Source organism: Vulpes lagopus, chromosome 1 (assembly GCF_018345385.1).
Source record: "Vulpes lagopus strain Blue_001 chromosome 1, ASM1834538v1, whole genome shotgun sequence".
Classification (NCBI taxonomy): domain Eukaryota; kingdom Metazoa; phylum Chordata; class Mammalia; order Carnivora; family Canidae; genus Vulpes; species Vulpes lagopus.
Genome location: NC_054824.1, coordinates 168551210 through 168573875, shown reverse-complemented (window position 1 = coordinate 168573875; position 22666 = coordinate 168551210). Strand labels below are relative to the sequence as shown.

Sequence of the window (22666 nt, the reverse complement as noted above, 5' to 3'; positions counted from 1 at the left end):
TACCCAGGCATCCTCAGATATACATTTTTTTTTTAAATGAAAAAGGTTGTTTTCTTAAAGGACAACATTCACTTAAATGAACAATGAATTTAAATCTACTCTCTTGCTTTCTCCATTCTTATTGCTTTTTTATACTCTTATCTTTTTAAAATCCTATTTATTTATTCATGAAAGACACAAAGAGAGAGAGAGGTAGAGACACAGGCAGAGGAAGAAAAAGGCTCCATGCAGGGAGCTGGACTCCATCCTGGGACTCCAGGATCACGCCCTGAGCCAAAGGCAGGGGCTTAACTGCTGAGCCACCCGAGAGTCCCTATACTCTTATCTTTTTACATATATTTCCATATGTGAGAAGACCCATAAACAAATAAAATGTTAGTAATGAGTGAAATTTCCAGCTTATAAGAGGCTGGTGTTCTTGAACAAGATTTAGGAGCTTATATAGTTTTAATCCATGGAAAATAACTAAGTTCTTCCAAATGTTAATTTATATTTTAGTATAAAAATTCCACATTATCAGAACTGAAAAGATTTCCAGAAGCATGCCAGAGGGTAGCTTCTAAGTTTACTCTGGCACAATGCCATTTACGGGGTGAGAAAAAGTTCATGATTTTCTATTGTGTGAAGTCACATGTACAAAGTCCTTTTGTCCAAGTGGCCTCGTCATGTGACACTCCTAAATATTTTTCACTTGGCCTTCCAATCACGTCCAGAGTGTCATACCCTGAGAAGCAATTTGATGTATGAATAATGGAAACCCAAAGTGAAGCTCAAAGGAGTCACCAGTTGGTGGGAATTGTTCTGTGACTAGTGAACCAAACGCAGACAACTCCAAGTTTACTTAGAACGCGGACAAGGTGAGGAAAATTCAAATTGAGAGCTGAATTCATTTCAGGGCTCAGTGGTAAAAATAGAGCACTGGTGGGGTTATTGGAGGACAAAGAGTAAATGAGTTTATTTTGCTTGGGAACAGAGTTTGAATCAGAATGGAGTTCAGAGCATTTTAGGACTTGTTCGTTTTACCAAGAAGAAGCAAAAGCAAACGGATCATTTTATTATACACTAGAAGGCAAAAGAATTGGGATTTATTTTCCCACATGGCATGAATAAAAACATGCAACATTTTTCGTGTTTTGAAAAATAATCAAAGGGTTATTTGGCAGGAATGGTATTTTTCAATTCCTGCTGTAAGCTACTCATTTTCGCCTTCTTAAGCCGGCTTTGCCTCTTACAGCAGCCCCGACTACCCTATAGCTGCTTAATCACAGGAACTCACAAAGGCCTGTGTCTGCTTGTTTTATTCTGCAGATTCTCAATCAGTCCCCCGTGAATGGTTGTTTTGACACTATCCCGTTAGCAATTCTGTGTGCACTGTCCAAGCCTCTCCTTTCCTCCAGTAACAAATCCTCATTAGACTTCGATTTTTCAGCCACTTACACCCTGACTACACATTTTAGAATATTATCTAGCTCATCTATTTGCCAAAATTGGATGGTAATTTTTTCAATAAAAGATACAATTGTTGTGCTGTATCGCTATCATTTCATGTGTTAAAACAATAACCCTCTAAGAACCACATTACTATGCATTTTACAATTGTCAGGTGGTGGGGGGGGGGGGAGTGCGGAGGGTTGTTTTCTTTAAGGATTTCTTGAGAAGGGGCCACGTTCCAAGTCCTTATTACACTCTCTGGTAGAAATAGAAGAGATAAAACGAAGTTGTAAGCAGATGAGATATCCCTCCAGTGGTGTTCATTATGGAAATGTTTTCTGGGGTCCTTGATGGAATCTACTCCTTTTCACTTGTTTAACAGGCTAATCAGGTGACAAGATCCAAGGCCATTTTAAGACTGATTGAAGAAAACACACACAAGTCCCACAGCTCTCTGGAAGGGCTTTCAGCAGTCCTAATCACTCAATTCTTTGCCGTTAAACAAGAGGTCTTGGGGAGGCCAGATCCCCTTTTCATGGTGCTCTTGTGAATACTGATCTTATTGATTAAAAAAAGGAAGGCACTGGAGGGGCACCTGGGTAGCTCAGTCAGTTAAGCATCCAATTCTTGGTTTTGGCTCAGGTCATGATCTCAGGGTCGTGGGATAGAGCCCCGTGTGGAGCTCCAAGCATTCAGTACTGTCTACACAGGATTCTCTCCTCCTCTCCTCCTGCCCCTCCCCTTGCTTGAGGGTTCTCTCTTTCTCTTTCTCTAAACAAATTAATTAATTAAATCTTCAAAATAAAATTTTACAAAATGATGGCACTGGAATTTCTAAATAGAGTAGTGATCTGGATAGGGAAATTGATGCTTTTTGAAGCTGCACCAATTTCCAAAGAAGGTTAAGAAAACATCAGTTGGCCATCTCAAAGAATGATGCTTAAGGGGCTTATGGAGATAATGGGGGCGTAGCACCCCAGTATTTCCAAACTCATAAACATTGGCATTTATCCCTCTTTACATATTGCTCCTTGATACTAAGCCTGACACACGTCTGTCATAGTCAAAGCGAATAAACCTATTGCCCCACAGTCAAGAATAAGTCATTCTGTATTAATAAAAGATAAATTCTAGGAACCACACATTTTGTTTGTAGAGTTCTACTTTGCCTAACTTTTGGGGAAAAATGCTCTTTATTTCCTAAGATTCACTATGTGGAGTGAGACAAATATGATGCTTTCAATACTTACTATTCGAATGTAACAATATGAGTTATCATTCCCCTTATGGCTTTCAATGCTCTTTCTTTTATGTAATGTTGTTTTTCAAACAAAGATAATCAGAGATGTGACGGGGTATATGAGATCAAAGAATAAAGAGCATCCATTTATTGTTCCTGCTGGTGAGACATTTAAAATGTTACTTTGTATTAAAACAAACACATCTATTATTAAATATAATGCATAATGCACGTGAATTTCTCAGATAAAACATGAGACTTCAAAGCAATGTCATGCCTAAAATTTGCAGCTATGAGCTTTGCCTGTAACCTGCTAAGAGCATTAAAGGGTGCTTGGTGGAAATTTGAGTAGCGTAGGTATGTACTTTCCTTATTTTATCTGCCAGCATGCACATAGAATAGTATGTTTATCCCTCTACAAAACAGAAAATTCAAGTTTGGAAGGTTGAGCACTTCTCCAAGTCACTTTGCCACTTTCTACTTGACAGGGCCCTTTCTGGCTGCTTCTCCACAAGGAAGACCTTGTCTACAGTGATTTTCATGGTGTGGTACCCTTCTGAAGATGTCCATGTCCCAATCCCCAGAACCTGTAAAAATGTCACCTTACATGGCAAAAGTGATTTTGCAGATGTTATTAAGGTAAGGATTTTGACATGGGGAAATTTTCGTGGGTGATTCATGTGAGCCTTATATAATCATAGACTCCCTGTAAGGAGGGGCAAGAGGATCAGAGTCAGAGATGAGGTATGAGGATGGAAACAGGTCAGGTAAGAGAGAAGATACTACACTGCTGCCTTCGTATGTGGAGGAAGAGACCACAAGTCAAGGAATGTTGATGATCTCTAGAAGTAGACAAGGAAGTCAAGGAAGGAAAACGGGTTCTCCCCAGAGCCTCTAGAAAGGAACACAGCCTTACCAACATCTTGATTTTCATCTTGTATGATCCATTTCATATTTCTGATCTGCAGAGAATAAATTTCAATAGGATTAAGCCATTAAAATTGTGGTGATTTGTTACAGCAGCAACAAGGAATTAATATACCTGGTAAAGCTCTGATAGTCCCCCAATTTTCTCTCTAAATTGTGGTGATTTGTTACAGCAGCAACAAGGAATTAATATACCTGGTAAAGCTCTGATAGTCCCCCAATTTTTCTCTCATCTTTATGACTCTTATTAATGATATTTTATGGTTTTATCTTAATAATTTTATCACATGGATATATATATGTATATGTATATATATGTATATGTATATATGTATATGTGTGTATGTGTATATATATACATATGTGTGTGTGTGTGTGTGTATATATATATATATATATATATATATATATAGCTTTTAGCTCTATTTAGAGTTCCATACATTTTTAATTCTGTTAAAAGACAAATGGACAACTGTGGATGAGAATGTAAAGAGATCAGACTGCTTGTACAAGGATGTAAAATGGTGCAGCCACTATGGAAAATGTTGGTGGGTTCACACATTAAGTCAAACATTGAATTACCAAACTGACCCAGGAACTTCACTTCTAGGTATCTAAAGTCCTGCAAACAGGTGTTCAAACAAAAACCTGCACACAAAAGTTCAAATAGGTTCAGCTATTCACAATAGCTAAAAGGTGAAAACAAACCCAAATGTCCATTGATTTAATAAATAAATGTGGTATATCCATACAATGGAATAGTATTCAGTCATAAAAAGAAATGAAGTACTAATATATGCTACAGTGTGGCTAAATCTTGAAAACATCACACTAAGTGAAAGAAGAAACTTCCAAAAGGCCAAATATTGTTCCATTCCATTTAAATGAAATATCCAGAGTCTGCAAATTCAGAGACAGGAAGCAGATTCAAGATTTCCGGAGGCTGGAAGGAGTGAGGAGTGGGGAGTACCAGCTTAATGGTTACAGGATTTTCTTTTGGATTGATGAAAATAATCTGGGAATGAGATAATGATGATAGTTGCACAGCCTTGTGAATCATTAATGGTAAATTTTATGTGATATGTAATTTACCATAATAAACTTTTTATTTTTATTTTACAATTTTTTAAAGATTTTATTTATTTTTTCATGTGAATAGAGAGAGAGAGGCAAAGACATAAGCAGAGGGAGAAGCAGGCTCCCTGTGGGGAGCTCGACGTGGGACTTAATCCCAGGCCTCAGAGATCACACCCTGAGCCAAAGGTAGACACTCAGCCACTGAGCCACCCAGGTGCCCCCATAATAATTTTTTTAAAAAGACAAATGGAAATGAAAATTTTTAGGGTTGAAGTATAATAAAGTACCTGCTCCACTGATCTGTAACTCCCAGTTCTCTACTCTAAAAGTTCCCAGTTGAATCTTTGGTTTTCAGGTAAATAATTATTTTGGATATTTGCTGCATATTTCCAAATAACATGCTTATAGTGTACTGTCATCTACTGATTTATAAATTTTGACATTACCTATTGCCTTCCAATTATAGTAGGTAAGAGTTTAGTTCTATTTTTAGCAATTATATTTTGAATATCCAAGAACCCTTTTGTTCTTTGACACTGTGTTTTTGCACTATATTGTTCTTCCTAATCAAGGCAATTTCTTCTTTCTCTGACAATGTATGATAATTGTGTTTTATTCTGCTCCCTGCCTCGTCTCTGTTTCATCCAAGTTCTTTCTTCTTTATTCATTTCCTTCTCTGTCCTTGATGTTGAGGACTTTCTTCAAATATCTATGATCCTTGACTGTTCATGTTTAGGAGCAAGGCACAAAAAAATTGGCTGGCAATTCATAATCATTGCAGAGTAATAAGGCCAGTTGGAACTTCTATAAGGGAAACTCATATGTCGGTATCTTAAAGTCTTTTCTCTGGGGTCACTTGGTTTTTGCAGAGGGAACTTCTTTACATTTGTATTCCTGTGTGTGGTGGGGGTTGGGGTAATATACACAACGGCTGGCCCTTCAGGTGTTCCACTGTTAATTATTTCCCTTGCTCTGCACCTCTCTCCAATATTTCTCCAGGGAATAAGCTGCTGGTCTCCTGAGAAAGGCCTAGATGTTTAATAGATTTTCCACCAATGCCTGGGGCTTCATCCCCACCTTCTACAGCCTGTGCCTCTCAGCCTTCTCCTCCCCAGACGCCTGCCAGGCAAGTGAGTGCATTTCTCAGTGGTGTTCTTCCTGCTAGGACGGAGGCCACGACTTCACTGACTCCTTTTATCTTCTATCAATAATTTGTTGGCATTTTCTGCTCACATTTTTATTTCTTTACTTCACTTTAGTGGGGCTCCCATAGGGGAGATATTGATTTGGTGTGTTTAATTTACTGTTTTAACTGGAAATCAGATGTTTTGCGTTGGTGGTATATTCAGCACTCACTTATCCTGTCTCAATTCTTCCTCACAAATATTCTGTAGGGATCCCTGGGTGGCGCAGTGGTTTGGAGCCTGCCTTTGGCCCAGGGCGCGATCCTGGAGACCCGGGATCGAATCCCACATTGGGCTCCTGGTGCATGGAGCCTGCTTCTCCCTCTGCCTGTGTCTCTGCCTCTCTCTCTCTCTGTGACTATCATAAATAAATAAAAAGTTAAAAAAAAAAAAAAACAAATATTCTGTAAAGATGGCTAATATCATGTCTGAAATTTCATAGCTAAGCAAATGGAAATTCAAAAAAGGATTCACTTGTCCAAGACCACATAGCTGGTAAGTGAAAAAGCCAGAATTTGAATGCGAGTCTTTAACTCTGTCTAAAGATCTTCAGTTATAGTGATAATAATACCAAAAAACGTTAACACTTATATAGCACTCTGTGTGGTAGGCAGAATGATGGCTCCCAAAAATGTCCCCATCCTAATCCCTGGGGATTAGCAGTATGTTATGCTATGTAGCAAAAAAGAGTTAAAGGTGCAGATGGAATTAAATTTGCTAATCAGCTAATCAAGTAGGGAGATTATTGTGGATTATTTGGGTGGATCCAGTGTAATCACAAGATTCCCTTAAAGTGGAAGAGGAGGGAATCCCTGGGTGGCTCAGTGGTTTAGCGCCTGCCTTTGGCCCAGGGTGTGATCCTGGAGTCCTGGGATGGAGTCCCACATCGGGCTCCCTGCATGGAGCCTGCTTCTCCCTCTGCCTGTGTCTCTGCCTCTCTCTCTCTCTCTCTCTCTCTGTGTCTTTCATGAATAAATAAATAAAATCTTTTAAAAAATTAAAATAAATATTTTTTTAAAAATAAATAAAGTGGAAGAGGAAGGTAGAGAAAGAGAGACAGTCAAGAGGAGATGTGATTACAGAAGAAAGATATGGAGAGATGCATTGTTGTTGGCTTTGAAGATGAAGAAAGAGTGCCCATAAGCCAACAAATGTGAATGCCTACTAGAAGCTAGAAAAGGAAAGGGAACACAGCCTCCCTGTACCCAGAGTCTCCAGAAAATAACACAGACTTGTCAACAATTCAATTTTAACTCACTGAAACCTGTATCAAGCATTTGACCTTGTCCTTACAGAACTATAAGACAGTAAGTTTGTATTGTTTATGCCTCTGTGTTTCTGTTAATTTGTTGTAGCTGCCATAGTAAACTAATACACCATATGCTAGGAATTTTGGCATATCCATATAACAGAATACTTCTGAAAACAAAAAGGGATAGTGAAACATATAAAAAAATGAATGCATCTCAAAAATATGTTACGTGAAAGAAGTCAGATACAAAAGAGTACACACTGTATGGGACGCCTGGGTGGCTCAGTAGTTGAGTGTCTGCCTTCTGCTCAGGGTGTGATCCTGGAGTCCTGAGATCGAATCCTGCATCAGCCTCCCCACAGGGAGCCTGCTTCTCCCTCTGCCTATGCCTCTGCCTCTGTGTGTGTGTGTGTGTGTGTGTCTCTCATGAATAAATAAATGAAATCTTTAAAAAACTAAACAAACGGGTATACACTGTACAATTCCATTTATATGAAAGTCTAGAACAGGCGAATCTAATCTATAATGATAGAAAGCACATCAGTGGTTGCTTGGGTTTCTAGATTAACTGGAAACAAATACAAGGGACCATTTTAGGACAATTGGAAACGTTCTTTATCTTTTTTTTTAAGATTTTATTTATTTATGAGAGACACACAGAGAGAAAGAGAGAGACACACAGGCAGAGGGAGAAGCAGGCTCCATGCAGGGAGCCCAACGCGGGACTCAGTCCTTGGTCTCCAGGATCACGCCCTGGGCTGAAGGTGGTGCTAAACTGCTGAGCCACCGGGGCTGCCCCTGTTCTTTATCTTGATAGTATTGGTGGTTATACAAGCATATAAATATGTGAAAACTCACAGAGACAAACACTTGAAATGAATACATTTCACTGCATATAGATTTTATCTCAAGAAAATTGATTTTTAAAAAATGTATGAAGTCACACAGCTAAAATAATAAGGTAGCCCAACTTATTGTGCTCTCACCACTAGATAATGCCACCTATCAGTACTATTTGGACACTATTAAATCCAAGTAAATATCCCTAATTGTGTGGGTTAAAATCCTTTGACACATCTCCCATCAGGGGGTGGAGTCTCATTCTCTTTCCTATGAATTTGGGCTGGCTGGTGAGCACTCCAATCAATTGAGTAAACCAGAAATGGCAATATTCCAGTTCTGGGAGGGCCTTTAAGAGACTGGCAACTTCTACATTGGTCTCTTGGAGCCCTGGAATGCCTTACAAGGTCAAACCACCTTGCTTGAGAGATCACATGGAGAGGCTCTGACGTTCACATTGAGTAGGAGGGGCCCAGCTGAGCCCAGCTTCTTGCCATTCTTCAAAAGATACCAAGTATGTGGGTGAAAAAGTCTTAGACTCTCCAGACCAGAAAACTCCTGGGTGAACATGACTCAGTGACCACACACAACATCACATAGTACAGTCACATACACATCACATGGCTCACCCAGCTGACCCTGCCTGAGTTCCTGACCCACAAAATCCTGAGTTATAATAAAACACCAAGTTTGGGGGTACTTTGTTATGCAACAGTAGTTAACTGGAACATGATCAAAGGGCATTCCCATTTCTGTTGCCACTGGGATTTTTTAATGCTTCAAGGAAACCTTTCTCTGTAGTATTCCAGATGTGACGCTATAATTGTCCCACTTGTGGGCTTAATGGAAGATGAACAGTTGGAAGGATTATGGAGGCTCTTCATCACTTGTTATATCAAATCTATAAATAAAGAGAAATGTAAAATAAATAAATAAATAAAGAGAAATGTGAAAATAGAATCACCAGGGTCCCCTGTTCAGTTACTGCATCTGGGCTGCTGAGGGTTCTTTGCGGCATTTAAGATAAAGTATAGGTGGGATCCCTGGGTGGCGCAGTGGTTTGGCGCCTGCCTTTGGCCCAGGGCGCGATCCTGGAGACCTGGGATCGAATCCCACGTCAGGCTCCAAGTGCATGGAGCCTGCTTCTCCCTCTGCCTGTGTCTCTGACTCTCTCTCTCTCTCTGTGTGACTATCATAAAAAAAAAAAAAAAAAAAAAAAAAAGTATAGGTGATCCACAACACACCTAATCCAAAAATCGGACAAACTCGAGGTTTTGCGTAGAAACTAGATATTTATGTAGTTCTTCTATGAAAAGTAGCTTTTCTGAAATGGAATCATCTTCTGGATACATATAAGCTATTGGCTGCAGCAGAATGAAGATATTTTCTGAAATGTTGGGCAACATCTGACTTCAGCATCTGTCTTAATGCAGCATGATAAATATAAAGCACTGATGTTTCACTTTATGGGCTCAGAACTCAGCTTCGCTACAAAGTGCCAGCTGTCCCTAGGCTCCGATTGCTTACTACTCAAGAACAGTCAATGTACAAAATAGAACTATGCACAGACCGGCAGAGAAGTCCTTGGCGATTCTGCAGATTCAAGGACTGTCAGGACCATCCGAATATCTTTCAGAGAAAAAGGCTTTCATTTGTCATAATTTCTAAGCATATTTTCATATCATCAAAGTTCTTAAAATGTATGTGTGTATGTATGTTTATGACAACCCAGACTGTTTATGTACAGTCTGACAAAACGATATCGAATGTGAATCCTTAAATAATCTGTCAATACTATTAGCAATGCCAGGTCACGTGATTCCCTGCCTAAAAGCCCTAATAGCCACTTACTGAAAACTATTTACCGTGGCCTAAAAATTCTGACATGATCTCTACTGCCAAACTCTGTCACCTGACGTGTTCTTTCCCTTCACTGTTCTCCAGTCACAAGGGCCTTTATTAAGCACTTATTATGCACCAGGTCCTATGCCAAGTTCCTTAGAGGCATTATCTGATTTAATATTCATAACAGCACTAGGAAAGAGATAATATTATTGTCATTTTATAGATAAATTAAGATCCAGCAATTATATAACTTGGCCAAGATGACATAAATACTGAGTGTTGGAGCCAACTATGTAACTCTCTGTATACTGAAATCAGCTCCCTAATGCTTATCTTCTCTGAATTCAGACCGTATATCCAACTGCCTTATTGGTACCTCCACTTGAATCTCTAATAGGCATCTCAAACTGAACATGCTAAGTAATCAGTAATTTTGATTTCTCCCTCTCTCCCCATCTTCCCAAATTCAATGGCACCACACAGTTGCTGAGGACAAAAGCTTAGGTGTCCTCCATTTCTCTGCTTCCCTCCCCATCAACACTCAGGCTCTCAGTGACTCCTGTCAGGTTTCTTTCCAAGATACAGCCTGAATCTGCTCTAATCTGGGCCATCTTCAATTTCCCACCTGAGCCAAGAGGCTCCTGATTGGCCACCTGCTTCCTCTCATCCATTTGTCAGACAGTGGTCATAATGGTCTTTGTGAAGAGGATTCGCTTACTCCTGAAAACACTCCAGTGACTTCTTTCCACTACACTTGGAATAACAATCCCTGCCAGTTCTCAGCCTCTCAGTGTTTGTTACTGTCTTTTGTGTTATTGTTGCTATTGTCTGGGAAAAGGAAATCAAAGCAAAGGGTTGTATCACTCCTACTCCTTAGTAGGTGGCGCATTATCATCTTCCATCCACAGAAGATCCTCCTCACTTTGTTAGTTACTTTATTTCCTTTAAAATTTTTTTTTATTTAGTTATCTATTTATAGAGAGAGCACATGTGGGAGGAGCAGAATGAGAGGGAGTAATCTCAAACAGACTCCACTCTGAGCATGGAGCCCCACAGAGGGGGTGGCGGTGTCGGGGTGGGGTGGGGGCTGTACTGATCCCACAACCCCTGAGATCATGACCCGAACTGAAACCAAGAGACGGACACTTAACCGACTGAGCCACCCAGGCACCTCTGCTTATTTCCTCTTATCCAAATTCCCCACCTGCATTTCCTCTCCATAAAGTGAGCAACCATCCTAATGTGTTTTGCACGTTATCATACCTTTTGAACTTATGTAAATGATATTGTGAAATAAACCACATTCTGCTTCTGACTTTTTTCACTCCGTGTCATGTTTTGAAGATCACTCCAAGTTACAAGTCGCATGGTGCCTCCAGTCCAAGTCTTCTGGCTGCTGTGCAGAAATCTCTGGTGCATCCATCACCTTAGACTATCCATTCCCTGAAGGACAGACAGACACCCAAGTTAGACTGGCTCCTACTCCTTACCACCATAAACAATAAACATGCCATTTTTGTGAACTTGTGTGAGAACTACTTTGCAGTATTTATCAGAGCAGAATTGCTGGGTAATCTTGTATGTTTAATTTGAAATGTACTGCCAAATGGCTCTCCCGAATGCCTACAGCCTCCATTCACCGAATAGGCATAATGGAGCCAATATATCCCCCTGCCAATGTCCCTGCCAACGTTAAACATAATCCAACTTCCTGAATTGGCCACTCAAATAGGTGGAAAGTTTATGACCACTAATGAATTTGAGCATCTTTTATGTGTCGTAGCCTTTTGGGCTTCCTCTTCTGGGATTTGCCTGTTTATGGCCTTTGGCTATTTTTTCCGCCAGGATTAGTGACTTTTCTTGCTGATTTTGCAAGACGTTTTTGTCAATGCTGGATATAGTTCCCTGATTGAGGTAAACAAAATATTTTCTCCCAAACTATCATCTGTCTGTTAACTTGATCAGTGTTATTCCTTATTAGAATAGCAAATCTTTGCCTTGATAAAATTAATCGTTGGTGCTTCTGAATATTTTTAGGCAGTCTTTTCTCAATGCCAAGATACAAATAATAAAGGCTTTTTGTTTTTTCCCTTGCAATGCTTGCACCTCTTTTTTCCCCTTTCTGATAGCTTGGAAAAGACTTCCAGGGTTATGGTACACACTAGCAACAAGAGTGGGTATCCTTTTCTTGTTCCCAGTCTACCAAGAGGTAGTCCCTCCTGAGGTTTTCCAGGAATATAGTTCTGTTTTAAATATTTTATTTATTTATTCATGAGACACAGAGAAAGAGAGGCGGAGACACAGGCAGAGGAGAAGAAGCAAGCTACCTGTGGGAAACCTGATGCAGTACTCCATCCTAGACCCTGAGATCACACCCTGAGTCAAAGGCAGATGCTCAAACAATGAACCACCCAGGTGTCCCTCTCCATTTCTTCTTTTGCCAATTTTGACGTCTTGTAATTTCTTGGCATTTCTCTATTACATACAGATTTTCAAGTGTTATAATACTTTTATTATTTTTAAAAATCTTGATTGAGACTGACATTATTTCTGCTTTTTAATTTATTATTTGCATTCCCCTCTATTATCTTTCACTAAGTAAACATCCTATGGTAGTGTAACATGCACACAGAAACATACATCACAGGTGCATAGCTCTATGAATTTTTATGAGGTACATATCTAGGAATAGACATGGTGGATCAAACCTACATATGTACACAAAAACATATGTACAAAAATTATCACAGCCACATTATAATTTAATTGCCAAAAGTGAAAATAACCTAAACATTCATCAATGATAGAAAAAAGAAATGTTAGTATGTTTATACCATAGAATGCTATCCAGCAATAAAAGGATAAAATACTACCTCACAAAAAAACCTCACAAACATAATGTTGGGCCAAAGAAACCAGATAGAAAAGGAATACATACTATATTATTTTATTTATATAAAATTCAAAATAGACAAAACTAAATTATGATTATGAAAATCAGAATAATGGAATAATGGTTAACTTTGTGGGGTTCAGGGACTGGGAGGGGCCTGAGGAAAAGTTCTAGGGTGTTGGTAATGGCCTAGGTCTTGATCTGGGTAATGGTTATAAAGATGTGTTCACTTTATAAAATGCAATGAACTATTTGTAGTTATTATTTGTGTACTTCCTATATGTATAATACACTTCAATAAAATAGATTCAAAAGTGGGGATCCCTGGGTGGCTCAGTGGTTTGGCGCCTGCCTTTGGCCCAGGGCATGATCCTGGAGTCCCGGGATCGAGTCCCACATCGGGCTCCCAGCGTGGAGCCTGCTTTTCCCTCCTCCTGTGTCTCTGCCTCTTTCTCTCTCTCTCTCTGTCTATCATAAATAAATAAATAAATAAATCTTTAAAAAAAAATAGATTCAAAAGAGACAGCAACTTTCATAGCGGTATACCTAAAAGCCTTACAAGTAGCCCACACCTGGTAAGAACATTTCAAACAAAGAGATTTCAAGAAGTTGAAAATAAAAGACATTGGCAGATTTAAAAGGCAAATATAAACAAACAAAAGGAGTGGTAATATTAAAATTAGGTAAGTGAAAAGGTTAAAAGTACTGAACAGGAAACCCATGAACATAATGTGATGACAAAAAAAGCACAGTATTGGGGTAGCCCGGGTGGCTCAGCGGTTTAGCGCCGCCTTCAGTCCAGGGCATGATCCTGGAGTCCTGGTATCGAGTCCCACATCGGGCTCCCTGCGTGGAGCCTGCTTCTCCCTCTGCCTGTGTCTCTGCCTCTCTCTCTCTCTCTCTCTCATGAATAAATAAATAAAATATTTTTAAAAGACACAGTATTTGTGAAGAAGTCATAATAGTCATAAATTTGCTTAAGCCAAATAACAGAAGCTAAAGACATAAAGCAAAACTATGAGAACCTACTTAAAATGCAATCAGAAAAAAAATGCAATCAGAGTGAAAGATATCAGTATACTTCCTTCAGAATCAGGGAATCTGGTACTCAAAAATAAGGACAAGGAGAAATTGACTAGTATATCAAAAAAATTCAACTTAATCAATTTTTAGATGAATTTCAGAAAGCTCTAGTAGAAAACACAGTTTCCATAAACCATAAAATATTTGCAAAAATCAATAACATACATATTCATAAAGAAAATTTTATAAAGTAAGGTTATAAATAACCCATTAAAATTAAGAATAAATAATAAAATGTTGACCAAAAGTAAGAAGCACTGACTATATAGAAATTAAGAAACACATTTCTAGGGATGCCTGGCTGGCTCAGTCCTTAGAGCATACAATTCTTGATCTTTGGGTTTGTGAGTTCAAGCCCCACATTGCACATAGAGCTTACTTTAAAACACACACACACACATACTCTTAAATAGCCATTAAAGCAAGAAGATCTCAAAGCTAAAATTATAAACTCTATATAGAAAGCAATGAAAAGGGAGAACATGTCATAACATAAACTTACTGGACAGTCAAAAATGTACTCAGAGCTTTAAAAAATTGTCATACTGCCTTTATTATTTTAAATAAGAAAGACAAGGGGCGCCTGGCTGATTCAGGTGATAGAGCATGTGACTCTTGATCTTTAAGTGGTGAGTTCAAACCCCACACTGGGTGTAGAGATTAGCTAAAAATAAAATCTTTAAGTAGCATCTGGGTGGCTCAGTTGGTTAAAGTGCCTGCCTTTGGCTCAGGTTATGATCTCAGGGTGCTGGAATCAAGCTTGCATCTGTCTCCTTGCTTGGCGGGGAGCCTGCTTCTCCTCCTCCTCTGCCCCTCCCTCCTGCTCATGCTCTCTTTCTCAAATAAATAAATAAAATCTTAAAAATAAATAAATAAAATATTTTAAAAATAAGAATAATTGGGATGCCTGGGTGGCTCAGTGAGTTAAGCATCTGACTCTTGATTTCAGCTCAGGTCATGATCTCCAGGGTGAGACACATACTGGGCTCCACTAAATACGGAGCTTGCTTAAGATTAAGATTCTCTCTCCTCTACCCCTCCCCCAAACCCCTCCCACCTCGCCTCAGGCATGTGCATGCTCTCTCTTAGGAAATAAATAAATAAATAAATAAATAAATAAACAAACTAATTAATTAATTAATTTAAAAATGAAGAAATTTGATATATACCTAGGAAGTAGAAAAAGAAGAGGAAAACTTTTTTTGCCATTTAGGAAGAGAGAATTTATAAAGATAAAAATTGAACCTAACCAAATAAGAAACAAAATTTAGTAGAACAATAAATGAATCCAAATGCTTGCATTTCAAAAGAATCAATAATGTAAATAACCTGTTGCAAACTTGCTTAAGGAAATAAGAGAGAAAGTAAAAATAGAAAAGATTAGGAATGAAAAAAGAGACAAACTACAACATAAGAGATTTTTAAATTATAAAGTGAAATTACACACAACTCCATTGCCACAAATCTGCAAATCTAGAAGAGACAGGCAGTAAAATATAAATGACCAAAATTAACCCAAAAAGAAGACAAAAAACACTGAATAGACTAATTATCACAGAGGATACTAGAAAGGCCAAAAATATCTTTCACTAAAAATGTTACCTACTGGTTTCATAACTGAAATCTCTCTAACCTTTAAAGAACAGCTAGTTCCTATGTTATTTAAATGATTCTAGGCCATAGAAAAAAAAATATAGAAGTTCCTGATTGATTTTACAAAACCTGAACAACTTTAATACCAAAACTTTGTAAAGAAGGTATAGAAAACGTTGAACTATAATCTCCCTTATGTACATAAATGCAAAATTTTCTTTTTAAAAAGGCAAGTAGTATATAGCAGTGTAATAAAAGGATATAACGACATGAATAACTAAGATTTATTCAAGGAACACAAAGGTGGTTGTAAGTTAGGAAGTCTACCAAAGTAATTCTTTAGAGCAACAAGGGTAAAATGTGATCATACCAAACATGCTAAAAAGGCATTTAATAAATTCAACAATCAGGGCACCTAGGTGGCTCAGTTGGTTAAGTGTCTGTCTTTCACTCAGGTCATGATCCCAAAATCCTGGATCCAGTCCCGCATCTGGATCACCTGCGGGGCAGAAAGTCTGCTTCTCCCTCTTCCTCTGCACCCCACCTCCTCCTAGTGCTCTTTCTTGTTCTCGTTCTCTCATAAATAAATAAATAAATAAATAAATAAATCTTTAAAAAAAAATAGGAGCAACTGGGTGGCTCAGTCAAGTAAGCGTCCACCTTTTAGCTCAGGTCATGATCCCAGGAAACTGGGATCAAGCCCCATGTCCAGCTCCATGCTCAGCAGGGAGCCTGCTTCTTCCTCTTTCTCTGCTGTTCCCCCTGCTTGGGCTCTCTGGCTCTCTGTCAAATAAATAAGTGAATAAATAATCTTTTAAAAAATAAAAAAATAAAACTTATTAAAAATAAAATAATTAAATTCGACAATGATTCCTAAAAGACTCCAGAGAAGGGGTGGGACTTCCAGAAAATTTGAGTGAGGAGCCCAGCAAATACTATCCCCAAACAGCAATGAATAAAACTAGACAAAATTGTTATAAAACAATCCTTTCAAATTCTAGAAATTAACCAAAGCACACACAACAAATTGAAAGGCATTATTTATTCCCAGGTACATTCCTTGTGAAATCTCTTTTCCTGATATTAATATAACTATGTCAGGACCCCTGGGTGGCTCAGCGGTTGAGCATCTGCCTTTGGCTCGGGGCGTGATCCTGGAGTCCCAGGATCGAGTCCCATATTAGGCTCCCTGCATGGAGCCTGCTTCTCTCTCTGCCTGTGTTTCTGCCCCTCTCTCTCTCAGTCTCTCATGAATAAATAAATAAATAATATTAAAAAAATATATAGGTATGTCAACATACTTTAGCTCAGCATTATCTTTTTACTTATAACCTGTTTTTTTTTTTTTAATTTTTTTTTTAATTTTTATTTATTTATGATAGTCACAGAGAGAAAGAGAGGCAGAGGCATAGGCAGAGGGAGAAGCAGGCTCCATGCACCGGGAGCCCGACGTGGGATTCGATCCCGGGTCTCCAGGATCGCGCCCTGGGCCAAAGGCAGGCGCCAAACCGCTGCGCCACCCAGGGATCCCTACTTATAACCTGTTTATTATAACCTGTCATTATGTAAAAAGGGCGGATTTCTTATAGAAATTTTTTTTGTCATTTATATAATGTAATAAGATTAGGTTTAAATCTACCCTTTTGCTATTTGTTTTCTATTTGTTCCATCTACCCTTTACTCCTTTTTCCCTCTTTTACATGCTTCTCAAAAAAAATTAATATTCCACTTTATCCATGGAATAGTTAAAAATTTAATATTTTATTAAAAATAAATATTCCACTTTATCCATGACCGTGTATTATAAACACCTCTTTTTCTTTTCATAGTTGCTCTATGTAATATATACCTTCATCTTATCACCGTCTTCCTTAACCAATTTTATAACATTTCCCACAGATTTTAAGAACCTTACAGCAGAGTACTCCAACTACTCCTCTCAAATATCTTATTGTCTCACATTTTCATTCTTTTCTTACATGTTATAAGCCTCACAATACATGTGAGCACTCCCCACTTCTCCCCGTGTCTCGTTGCCTCTGATACCACTGCCACATTCACAATGCTTCTGAACCAGATGTGGGGGTGGGGGCAAGGGTCCCCACAATGAGCAATTCTGTGACACCACCTGGGAGTTCTACAATTTAACTCAGTTCTGACACTGTGTACCTGGAGGTAGTGTCAGATCCCATGGGTTAAGGGCTCAGTTCCACTGGACCACCGCCACCCTTCAGATGCCAGTCCCAAATCCACCTGTGCTTCTGATTAGCCATAAATCAAAGGTTCCCATGACCCCCTCCATGGGGGTCATTCAATTAATTTGCTAGAGAGGCTCACAGAACTCAGAAAAAACAGTTTGCTTAATGTCTACCACTTCATTTACCACTTCATTATGAAAGGACATGATAAAGGACACAGATGAACATCCAGACAGAGGAGATGCGGGACAGGGTGGGGGTGGGGAGGCTCTGTGGGAAGCACATGGGGCTTCCATGCTCTCTGTAGGTGCCCCTCTCACAGCACCTCCACGTCTTTACCAACTTGGAAGTTCTTTAAATCCCATACTTTGGGGATTTTTTTTTAATTTTTTATTTATTTATGATAGTCACAAAGAGAGAGAGAGAGAGAGAGAGAGAGAGAGAGAGAGGCAGAGACGCAGGCAGAGGGAGAAGCAGGCTCCATGCACCGGGAGCCCGACGTGGGATTCGATCCCGGGTCTCCAGGATCACGCCCTGGGCCAAAGGCAGGCGCCAAACTGCTGTGCCACCCAGGGATCCCTACTTTGGGGATTTTTATAGGAGCATCATCATGCAGGCATGATCGGTCATTAACTCCATTTGTGGCACCCCTGCCCTCTGGAGAATGACAATGAAAATGCTGAGCTTTAATCATGGCTTGATTTTCTGGTTACCAGCTGCTGTTAATCCCACTCTGGGTAATTTTCATTTCAGGTGTTAAACTGAAAAAAATAAAGTAGGGGAGAAAAATGGACCCTAGGTATTGGATATTTTAAATATGGCCACAAGGGAAAACCCTACTGATGAGGTAAAATTTGAGCAGTGACCTGAAGAGGGTGAGGTAAGGAGATCTGAGTCTTCATATTCCACCAAAGCCTTTCCTATTATGCCTTTAGCACTTTTCTCTTTGCTTTTTTTTTTTTTTAACATTTTATTTATTTATTCATGAGAGACACAGAGAGAGAGAGGCAGAGACACAGGCAGAGGGAGAAGCAGGCTCCATGCAGGGAGCCTGACGTGGGACTTGATCCGGGGACTCCAGGATCACACCCTGGGCCGAAGGCAGGCACCAAACTGCAGAGCCACCCAGGGATCCCCCTCTCTTTGCTTTTTAATTCATTCTTCTCTTCTAATAGAATAAGAGTAGCTTTCCATAGTCTTCTGTGTGTTCCTTTTTGTCTCGGAGTCTCCTTAAATACATTCTTTTACATTTTTATTTTCTGTCTGGCTCTCTCCTGTCTTCCTTTCTCTTATTATTAACTGCTGCTGCTTCTCTTGAAGCTTCTGTATCTGTCATGGTTTTACTTTACTTTTTCGCTCTTTCCAAAGCGTTGACTGTTCACTCACCTCCTTTCTCCTTATATTGGAACACTTTTTAATTTTCTGTTTCTAGAGACCACATCTTCTTTAATTTACTCGATATTAGGAGGAAAAATATTTAGTGGCATATGTCTTTATCTGCTGAATTATTCTTTGTCTGATTTCTGCTTCTCATGTATCTTTTTCTTTGTGGCCGCTTTCTGGTTACTACTCAACGTTGAATGGGACCATTTCTAGACCAATTACTCACAAAAAGTTGTATGACAAGGGTTCATGAACTGAGTAGAGACAATGTTGCTTGGGCTGAGGACTTTCTTACACTTCCTGCCACATACACATCTGTACTACATGTTCTCAAACTCTAATTGTTCTGGAGCTACCTGTGGGTTGAACAGAAAGTTCACGTATCTCTTACCTGCAATGATTTTTTTTTTTATAGTGATTTAGTGACTATTATCCTGGTTATCTTTTTTTATCTATAAGCAGCAGCTGAACTGATGATCACTTATGTTTACTCAACTCGCCCATCCAATTGACAGCTTCTTCTTGCAGAGATGGCAGGTCCACATAGATTGCCCTTTGCCCCTTATCTCCTGCTTCTCTATGGTGTTAAACCATGCTTGAGATACTCCCAAACCCCTCCTTTACCTTGTCAGACCTACTGATACAAGAAAGTGAATAATGGTTTAGCCTTCAGCCTGGCCCAACTACCATGAAGAAATCCATGTGCTGCTCAAGGTCTGTTGAGGTATGTGCCCATTCTTGCTGTGCTCTTCTGTTAGGTCCACATATTATTATACTTGACAGCTATTTCTCATACACTTGTTTCCTGATGTTGCTTCTTCCTTATCTCATGTTCTTCTCAATAGTTTATTATTGTTGTTTTGTTATCGTCGGATTCACAGAGAAGAGTGAAATAGGTGGGGCACATGGGAGACTCAGTAGTTGAGTGCCTGCCTTCAGCTCAGGTCATGATCCTGGGGTCCTGGGATTGAGTCCTGCATCAGGCTCCCCACAGGGAGCCTGCCTCTCCCTCTGCCTATGTCTCTGCCTCTCTCTGTGTGTCTCTCATGAAAAAATACATAAAATCTTTTCTTTAAAAAAAAGAGTGGAATAGAAAAGCCCTTATTCCAATCTTTAATTGGAAGTCTCAACTATTTTATTTTAATTTAATTCAACTCAATAAATATTTACTGAGTGCCTATGAAGTATAAGGTGCTGAGTTTAGTGCTAGGGAGGGTAAAAAGATGGAGGCAGAAAAACACAGCAAGTATTTGAGGAACACAAATAATCCTGTTCTATGGAACACAAGTGTAAGGAAAGAAATCTGCACCCATCACCATGGTGGCAACAGGAGCGTTGCTTCAGCAGAAAAGTCTTTGCAACTCTGCTTGAGTGAAAGAGTCTTATTTATGTTCTGTGAACCCTCAGGACTATCCTAATAATAGCAATGCTTGGAAGTATTAATACATAATGCGAACCATCCAAATAATTATGGTAACAAATATTCAGCATGTTCTTTGGTAGGTACTTTCATCCAGAACCACATGGGCAACCTAACAAAATAGAACTTCATTAAAAAAAAAAAAGAAGAATAAGAATAAGAATAAGAATAAGAATAAGAATAAGAAGAAGAAGAAGAAGAAGAAGAAGAAGAAGAAGACCAAATGTAGGAAGAGCAGTTAGTTCTCTGGAGTGGGTCCTTGTCTAACTAAGAATGTGGCTGTGCCCTGCAGACTTAAAGTAATTGTTCTGTGGTAATTAAGCAAAAAAAAAAAAAAAAAAAAAAAGATTTTGTATCTCTTTAAGAGGCCAGACAGAGACCAAAAAATAAATGGAATCAAGGGCTTTGGGGACACTGATGATGCTTCAGGCAAAGAAGTGGATTTAAATACAACTAAGCAAGGAGAAGTGGTGGCCACTTTCTATTCTCAAGTCTGGGGATATTAAAACCAAAAATTACTGCAACATTTCATGGGGTTAAATTACTTCTTCCTATGGCCCCAAACCATGACAAAAAAGTCTTCTCCTTAAAGAAATAGTAGCTGACTCTCTCTCTCTCTCTCTTTTTTTTTTTTTTTAAGATTTTTATTTATTTATTCATGAGAGACAGAGAGGCAGAGACTTAGAGGAAGGAGAAGCAGACCCCATGCAGAGAGCTGAATGCAACTCTTGATCCCTGGATTCCGGGATCACACCCTGAGCCAAAGGCAGCCGCTCAACCACTAAGCCAACCAGGCGTCCCCGTAGCTGATCCTCAAAGCATTTTCTCACTCATTTACCCTCATCTCCTTTTCTCTGACTCCTCTGGATTCCCAAGAAGCACATTTTGCTCAATCTCTGAGTTCTGAGAAGAAGCCATTGGAGCTCTGATCTACTATTTGAAAAGCAGAGCTTACAAGACCAACACTGTTTTTTTGTTTTCTGTTTTTTCTTCTTTCCGAATCTTGCAGGATATCTTACAGAAAGAATAGGTAGGGGAGCCTTTGAGTTGGGGAGGGACGGGGAATGAAAAATCTTAAGCATTGTTGGCCTAACATTAGACCTTGGCTTTGAAAAACATTAGTATACACCCGTGTCAAATTGGTGGTCCACAGTCCTAGACTGAAAATAACTATACATAAGCAGATTCTACAAAAATATGTTTTATTACATTAGCAATAATAATTAGATAAATCCTATAGGGAATGACAGAAGAGAATTGATAATTACAGAGCTAAGACTTCCGGGGTAATTGGTTCTCTGAAATGTGGTTCCCACACCAGCAGCTTCACCATCATCTGGGAACTTGGTGGAAATGCAAGTTCTCAGGCCTCTCCCCAGACCTACTGAATCAGGAATTTCGTGAGTAAGATGCAGCAATCTGTTTTAACAACCCCTCCAGGTAATTCTTACCTACGTTAAAATTTGAGAATAATAGCACTCCGGGAAGGAAAAGAACTCAAGATAAAGATCAGTGGTTCTCAAACTTTATCCTGCCTCAGAATCACCTGGAAAGTTTATTAAAACAAAGATCATAGAGCCTACTCTAAGAGTTTCTAATTCAGCAGGGCTAGCTAAAAGGGAAGATGATTATTTGCATTCTGTCGAGTTCCTAGGTGGTGTTGATGCTGCTGGTCCTGGGATCACACTAAGAACCACTGGTCTGCATAAAAGACTTGAGTAAATTCAAGACTTCCTTGGCTCCTGTTCAGAAAAGGATTTTCTGGATGGAGGACTTGGGGAGTTGAGAGTAAGGAGGAGAAGTGATGACCACATAGACACGTCCATGATTTATACAGAGAAAGGCTCTTCCCACTTTGGGCCCTGGGCAAGCAGCAAAGTCTAGGCAAGCAGGGCTTTAGGTTCATTCACCGAGTTTCCTGCTGTCCACGTATTGTAGGAAAATAGCAGAAAGAGCTAGCAGTCCACAAAGGGGAAAGCAGAGAATCTTCAAAATGGCCTTCATTAACCAAGGCCCAAGGATCAACCATGGTGATGACATGTTGGTTGATACCTGTGTGAAGATATGAATCCATAGAGAAGATTTGCCTCCTCTTACCCTGACAACTTAGCACCCCAGAAGCCTCAAGAACTCAGCCATAAACTGAGGGAAAGTGGTGAAATCTCCAGTATACTTAGATTGTTTTCACCACTATGTAGAAATAGGCCCAAGGTCATTCCTGAAACAGTGAGGGATCTGGAGGATACAATCAACATAGTGCATTTGAAAAGGTCCATGCTGTTAGCATCTTTCATAGGTTT

The 22666-nt window shown here is 39.3% G+C and overlaps 1 long non-coding RNA gene across 1 annotated transcript; it reads left to right on the top strand.

Annotated features, from left to right (window-relative positions):
* Positions 1–740: 740 nt before the first annotated feature.
* Positions 741–6127, top strand: LOC121497144. Its single transcript, XR_005989414.1, has 4 exons — positions 741–857; positions 3160–3310; positions 5675–5805; positions 6070–6127. It is a non-coding gene; the product is annotated as an uncharacterized LOC121497144 (long non-coding RNA).
* Positions 6128–22666: the final 16539 nt, after the last annotated feature.